The sequence below is a fragment of the Copidosoma floridanum genome, unplaced genomic scaffold (assembly GCF_036245765.1).
Source record: "Copidosoma floridanum isolate Cflo_tuat_1 unplaced genomic scaffold, Cflo_Japanese_pri ptg000013l, whole genome shotgun sequence".
In the NCBI taxonomy this organism is placed as follows: domain Eukaryota; kingdom Metazoa; phylum Arthropoda; class Insecta; order Hymenoptera; family Encyrtidae; genus Copidosoma; species Copidosoma floridanum.
This window is the reverse complement of record NW_028321890.1, coordinates 16,263,360-16,269,701: the sequence shown is the minus strand read 5'-3', so window position 1 is coordinate 16,269,701 and position 6,342 is coordinate 16,263,360. Positions and strand designations below refer to the sequence as shown.

Here is a 6,342-nt window from a genome sequence, read left to right as displayed (position 1 = left end):
CCCACTTTACAGTAGACGCAACTAGATCCGAGCTATATACTTGATGATTTAGCCTCGTTCTTTATCAATGAATAATGTATACTTGTATAAGCGGTTTTTGGGTAAACGAATGTTATTATTAAGTCTCTGGAGAATAAAAATATAACCTTACTTATACTCTCTTGTTTCTACTTAGCTTCTATCACTTTCAAAATTGTATACTTAAAAGCTGAATACCATTTAAAACTGAAGTAAGGGGATAATTTTTTATCTTGCTACAACCCACTTATTACAGCTTCCAAAAGTACTAACCTCCTGCATTTTTATTTATAAAGCATACGATGACAGTCAACATTTCTATCAACGTTTGATGAGAATGTCCATGGTAAGAATTACTCTGTTTAGTTATTTAATAAAGTCCAGTCGTAAATGACTTTATTCACGAACTTTACACAGAAAATACGTGTTTGTTTCATGAGTTTTTAAAGAAAATAAAAATAGATTTAAAAAGAATTACTTATAGTAATTCTTCAATTTGCTAGAAGTTTAAAGTATGGTGTAAGAATGACTTATCTCAACGGCAAATACGGCCGATGACTATGTAGTATATTGTTAGAGCCTACTTGATATTTTATACTAATAACAAAAAGTTTATGCATTGACTTGAATTTTTTGTGTATAAAAATGAAGTAATCTTTTGTTTAAGTTAAACCACGTGCGTACGCTAAATAACGACGTACTTCAAATTTATATGATTTCCCAGTAATTGAAATATTTTATAATTGCAACTTTCTTTGAAGAAATCATCTTTTGTTTTTTGTTTTCGTACAATAATTTTTACGAGATTTATCGGCTGATGAAAGAGTTTCAATTCGTAAAAAATAACTCATTTTTCTTCCAAATATGCAGCCGATGTTTTAATGCAGTATAGAAGGTGACTGTCACCTAAAGTTAAGGATCTAGCCACCGGAAAATCTAAAAATACCTCTGTATATTTTGTATATTTATATATAAAGGCTCTATTTAAGAATGCATCTGGCAGTGAATCTGTATCGGGAGGTCAACAACTGTACCCTTTACTCCTCATTTCTTAGAAACCTTATGTATTAAGGGTACTGATGTTTTATTTTTTTTAGTTATTACAGCACTTATGAGGACAAGAATAGTAATAATATGAATATCAAAAAAATTTATTGTACAAGTAATAAATAATATAATAATAATAATGATAATAATATTAACTAGTGATAATATTGATAATCTTACTCTAGGGTGTGCAAGACCTTGACAGAGATCCTGCTGCTGGCAGCTTGGATCGTATGAAGGGGCGTCAAACCAAATAGCATTTCACCCCACTTTGTTTAAGAAACAGTGATGTTTACAACTTTTGCACCAGGGCATTTACTACACTGACACACTACTATGACACATAATAGGTTTACTTACAAGCTGTTTTCTGGGGCTGGCCTTGTGCATCGTTTTTTTCCAGCGCGGTGGTTTTGGTAAAACAGTCAAGACAGACTATGAGGCCTAAGTAATAGCAGGTAACCGTAACTCATGGGGCAGTACATTTCTATTAAAAACATATGAAGAAGAGTAGCGACTCCAGTCCGAATTGAGCAAGAGGGGACCTTATTGGCAACAGAAAGGTTACTGCACTGAAATACACCCTTTTCCGTTTTCTAATTGGACAAAAAAAGCACTGTCCTTTATCAAGTAGCACGACACACGTAGGATTACAAAAATCAATTATGGAAAAGTTTAATCTATGAAAATCTGTTGTGCAAGAAGCATTAAAATCCTGAACCTCACCAATAGATTTGCTGGGGGGAGGACAGGCGTCGGCATTGACAAGGCCATCCCTTGTCATGTTACATCCGTGTACTATAATATACATCTTAGAATCTTGTAAAATTAATAAAATAATCTAACCTTGTTACCTCACTTGCAGTTCAATGCCACACTTCCAACAAATAAGTTTAGACTACCTGTGCTGTTGACTTGTCATTTTTGCCTCAGGATATAATGTACGCATACTATCATATTTAAATGTAACAGAAAGATTGTATACATTCGTTACTTTATTATTGCCCGCCTCCAATTCTTTTCTCATGTAAAATATTATAATTAGTAATATTTCATTAGGATATTTGTTGCCTATTTTTAGATAAAGCTTTCTTTGGCTCGTATTAGAAACGTGTAATAAACAATTTTTCTGCAACTACATGATTATGTCAAATATTTGATACGAATGAAATCGGAAAGAAATTAGTCGGTATGCTCTGCTAGAGGACTTATCAATACACGCTATCAAATCTTAGCATTTTATGGGTGTGTATTTATTGCATGAAATTGTGTATACAAATGACATAATATAATTATATATATCAACAACATAATAAATATAAAAAGCTTCTCGTAGTTTTCATCATTTATTTGAAACTTTAGAAAGATGAAATCATGAAATACCATTAGATTATTATTCTTCTGACTTAAGTTATATTTCTCCAGTTGGTTCAGTTTTGGTTGGACTTTTGATGGCACAGTTCTCATCTGCTAAAGGCTGAATCTTACAAGGAATATAAATAGTTAATGTACCGTCCGAGACTAAGTTTATTTTAGCATCATTAAAGTCGTAGTTTTCAGAGACGGGAAACGTCTTTAATAAATTTTTATAGACATTGCCGTGCTCATCTTGCAACTTTTCATGTATACCCTCGACTACGATCAATTCGTCTTTGACCTATAGTTGAAACAAAATTTATTAAGTATATTTTTTGCTTTTCATATTACGTCATTTTTATTTATTATTTTTTTTGTTCTTTTATCTTTCATTTAAATTATATGTATGACGAATAAAACTAAACGATACTCACGAATACGTTAATTTCTTCCAGAGCAAATCCTGTGCAGTCTACCTCTTTATAAAAATCTTCCTACAAAAATCATTGACCATTAAATTACATAGAGTTTGTTTAAAAAACCAGAGTGTGGGACTAGGAGTCCCTCTTTTACTCGTTGGTTACGGTGGTATATTTATGTCTTTCCTGTACATTTTTTGTAAATAAAAGGCTCGAGAAATTTTTCAAAATAATTTTTAAGGTTATTGTTAGGCAAAAAACGAGAAATAAATTCTACATATTTGTAACAATTCTGCAAATATACTTTAATTTTTTCACTAATTTTTCATCTTGATTTTATGAAAAAATATTTAGAGGCGGGATATTTTAGGTAATGTCTTCACATAACTCAACGCCTATTTCTTTGTGTGTCATGATGTTATTTTTCCCGAAAAAAAACCCGGAATACTCGATTTTTTTGCTCTATCTTATTTCCTTTTTAAGATTTAGCGTATTTTGTAATATTGGTTGGTTATACTATTTTATAATTACCGATTTTATCAATACTGACTGTCTACATCGATCTGCCATTTATGCAGATCCCTGCGCTGGCTTACTCTCTTCTTCTCTCTCTATCTTTGTTACACTTACCCTTTGTAGGAGTGCACCTCCTCTCAAAAAGTGCACAATTTTTCTTACACTTTTTGCTTGATGAGTCTTCATTTCCAACCATTTTTATACTTAAGAAATACACGGGAAGTCTATATTATCCCATCGTAACCCGCGATAAAGAACCCGTAATAATTCAATATAGAAATGGTCTTTTACCTTGTGTGCCTTAACTTTAGAGGAACTGTTGTCACCGTAGCTCTGATGAATTGGTAAAACGAGGCTTTTATTATTAAAAATGTCACGGGGAATAGATCGTGAAGCACAAGCATTTCGTTTTATGCATTCAATGTCTGCGAGTACTTCTTCTTCGGTATAGTTTGGTATTATATTCTTAAGCATGATAATTTAGAACAAGAAATTCGAATACAAATAATCGTTTAAAATCCTGCCCCTTTAACAAAGTCGACACCGGTGATTGAAGAATATCGAACTGATTACTGTATAAATTTGATATGCGCTTTGTGTGCTTCTTGTACAGCTGGAGGTGCAACAATCACTGCTTGTACTAATACTAAACGCTGTCGTTGCTTACTGCAGTTGGACTATTCGAGTTAATGACTAGTGCTGCGCGCACTGTTCCGAAAGAGAATTGGTGGAGAATACTCCTTCAGATACAGAAGAGCCATGCTATTATTGCTCGATTGTAGTGTCTCTCTTCCACCTAGTAGAGCTGCTCTCTCACCGTAGACAAGCAGCTTCTCGGAAGTGTCAAGGGGCAGCTTTCCTTACTTAGTAAGTTAGCTTGGGTGATTTTAATCAAAATGATTGATACTTCAAATAAATAAGGCGAGCTTTATTTACATGATTTCGAAATTTAAGAGATTATTATCTTTTGAATTAAGCTTTGACATTTATTTAGTTTTAATTTTTTATTTTGTTACGAATGAACAGGTGACCTTCACGTGAGCCTAGTATTTTACGAGCTATTCCACTATCATTGAATCCTTTAAGGATACATCTGACTTTTTGTCATACTGTGGTTTGTAACTTAACTTTAATTTACAATTCACTTTCTGTTTGTTTAATGGATTGGTTAGATAAAACGAATAATATCCGTTGGCATATTAATCAGTAAGTTAAAAAATATTCTAATCCAAACAAACCTTTTTTTAGTACCAGCCAATTTACACACACATACACACACGAACACATGCACTCATATTATATGTATATTTATTAAAAAATGTTAGTTAAGTTTTTTTATAGTTGTTTTTACATAAATAATTGTTCATTAGATTTTTCAAAATTTTAGTCCTTTTTTTTAAGTATGTCGACAAAACTCTTTCAATAAATTATAAAACATTTAATGTGTTTTACTCTTTAATCTTATTAAAAGGTCTTCAGTACTCAGGTCTCTTACAAAACAATTTTTTAGAAGCGTCTAAAAAATTTTTACCGTTTCGATTAAAATATATCAAGTAAGGGTCTCAGATTTTGCAGAATATTTTTTAACTGTCACGTACATACCTTTTTTTTATTTGGTAAAATAAATGTGATACTACTTTAGAAAAACGTAATCCTATATTTCAAACATTGTGTAACTAAATTATGCATTGAATATTTTCGAGACAAAATCTAGACACAAATTGTTCCATTCAAGAGAAATGTTACCTTTGAAAACACTAGGTACCTGTTAAAATAATAACAATTTATTATCACTTTTTAGCTCTTTTTAAATATCTGAGTAATTGTTGATATGCTTTATTGGCAAACTACGAGTGCTAAGGCCTTATATCTTTACATCTTATGCTTTGTTTTTGTATAGATAAGTCTTATTTTGTTGATTATTCTCTGTGTAAAGCCCAAAATATTTACAAATAAAAATTGAAGTTTTCTTTTAGCCGTAGTATAACAATGAATACGAGCTGATCACGACATCACCTAAAAATACATAAGGGCGGGGGTGTAAAGAAATCGTGCTTTATATTTTATTACGTCGAAAAAGACAGTATACGATCAAAAGGAGGAGCACTTTTATTGGATCTTTTCGTTTTCCATTGACCTATTGAGTTTATCACCCCGAGGTCTTGATTATATTAAAAATTTCAATGGGAATTTTAAAAAGATGACGAGTATTTGAAAAGTCTCTGGAATTCATTCAGAAATATATGATAAGACAATTAAGTTTATAAATTTTATAAACCTAATGGTGTAAATTCAAAGAGAAGAATCAACACTTTCGAAAACTAAAGTTATTGTTGACAACAATATGAATAGTCGACTTTTGGAATGACTCGTTTATAATATTGATTATTTTCTGTGAAAATTTCAAAGTGCCCACCAATCAAAGTTCGATTTTTTTTTTTGTTGGTGAAAAAACAACCGCGTCATGCAATAATCAAGCCATTAAATTGACCTTGCGACAAAAATACGTTTGCTTGAACGAAACCATTTCTACTTAAGTATGCAAACGCGAGAAATCGATAAATGGCTTGGTCCTATACAAAACATAGGCAGTGCCTGATTAAAAAAAAAAGATAAAAAGACAAAACGAATGTTAAACCGAAATATATACAAACTGGGTACGAATGGCTACGAATTACTTTTACGGATAGCTTTACCTCAAATGGGTAAAATAATATTGCTGTTATACACATTCCGAGCATTATTTTTCTCATTTGTGACTAAGTAAGAGAATGACCCGTTTCTTGTTTTACCATAAGTTTTGTATATCACATGTAAAGTGATGAAAACTCTTATTAAAATATAATCCTCAGCTTAGACTATTTTTGTAAGAAAAATTATAAGCAATTAGCAGTATGTAATATCTTTCCTTCTGGAGCCATTCTTCGTTTGCTCTGATATTAACGTACTTTTATGTAAACACCAACTTTTTCCGTCGCTTACATAT

General features: G+C 31.6%; 1 long non-coding RNA gene across 1 annotated transcript; it reads right to left on the bottom strand.

Moving 5' to 3' along the window:
- Positions 1 to 2,660: 2,660 nt before the first annotated feature.
- On the bottom strand, positions 2,661 to 3,704 carry LOC149374906 (uncharacterized). Its single transcript, XR_016292930.1, has 3 exons — positions 3,648 to 3,704; positions 2,856 to 2,915; positions 2,661 to 2,722 (listed from the first exon to the last, which is right to left on the bottom strand). It is a non-coding gene; the product is annotated as an uncharacterized LOC149374906 (long non-coding RNA).
- Positions 3,705 to 6,342: the final 2,638 nt, after the last annotated feature.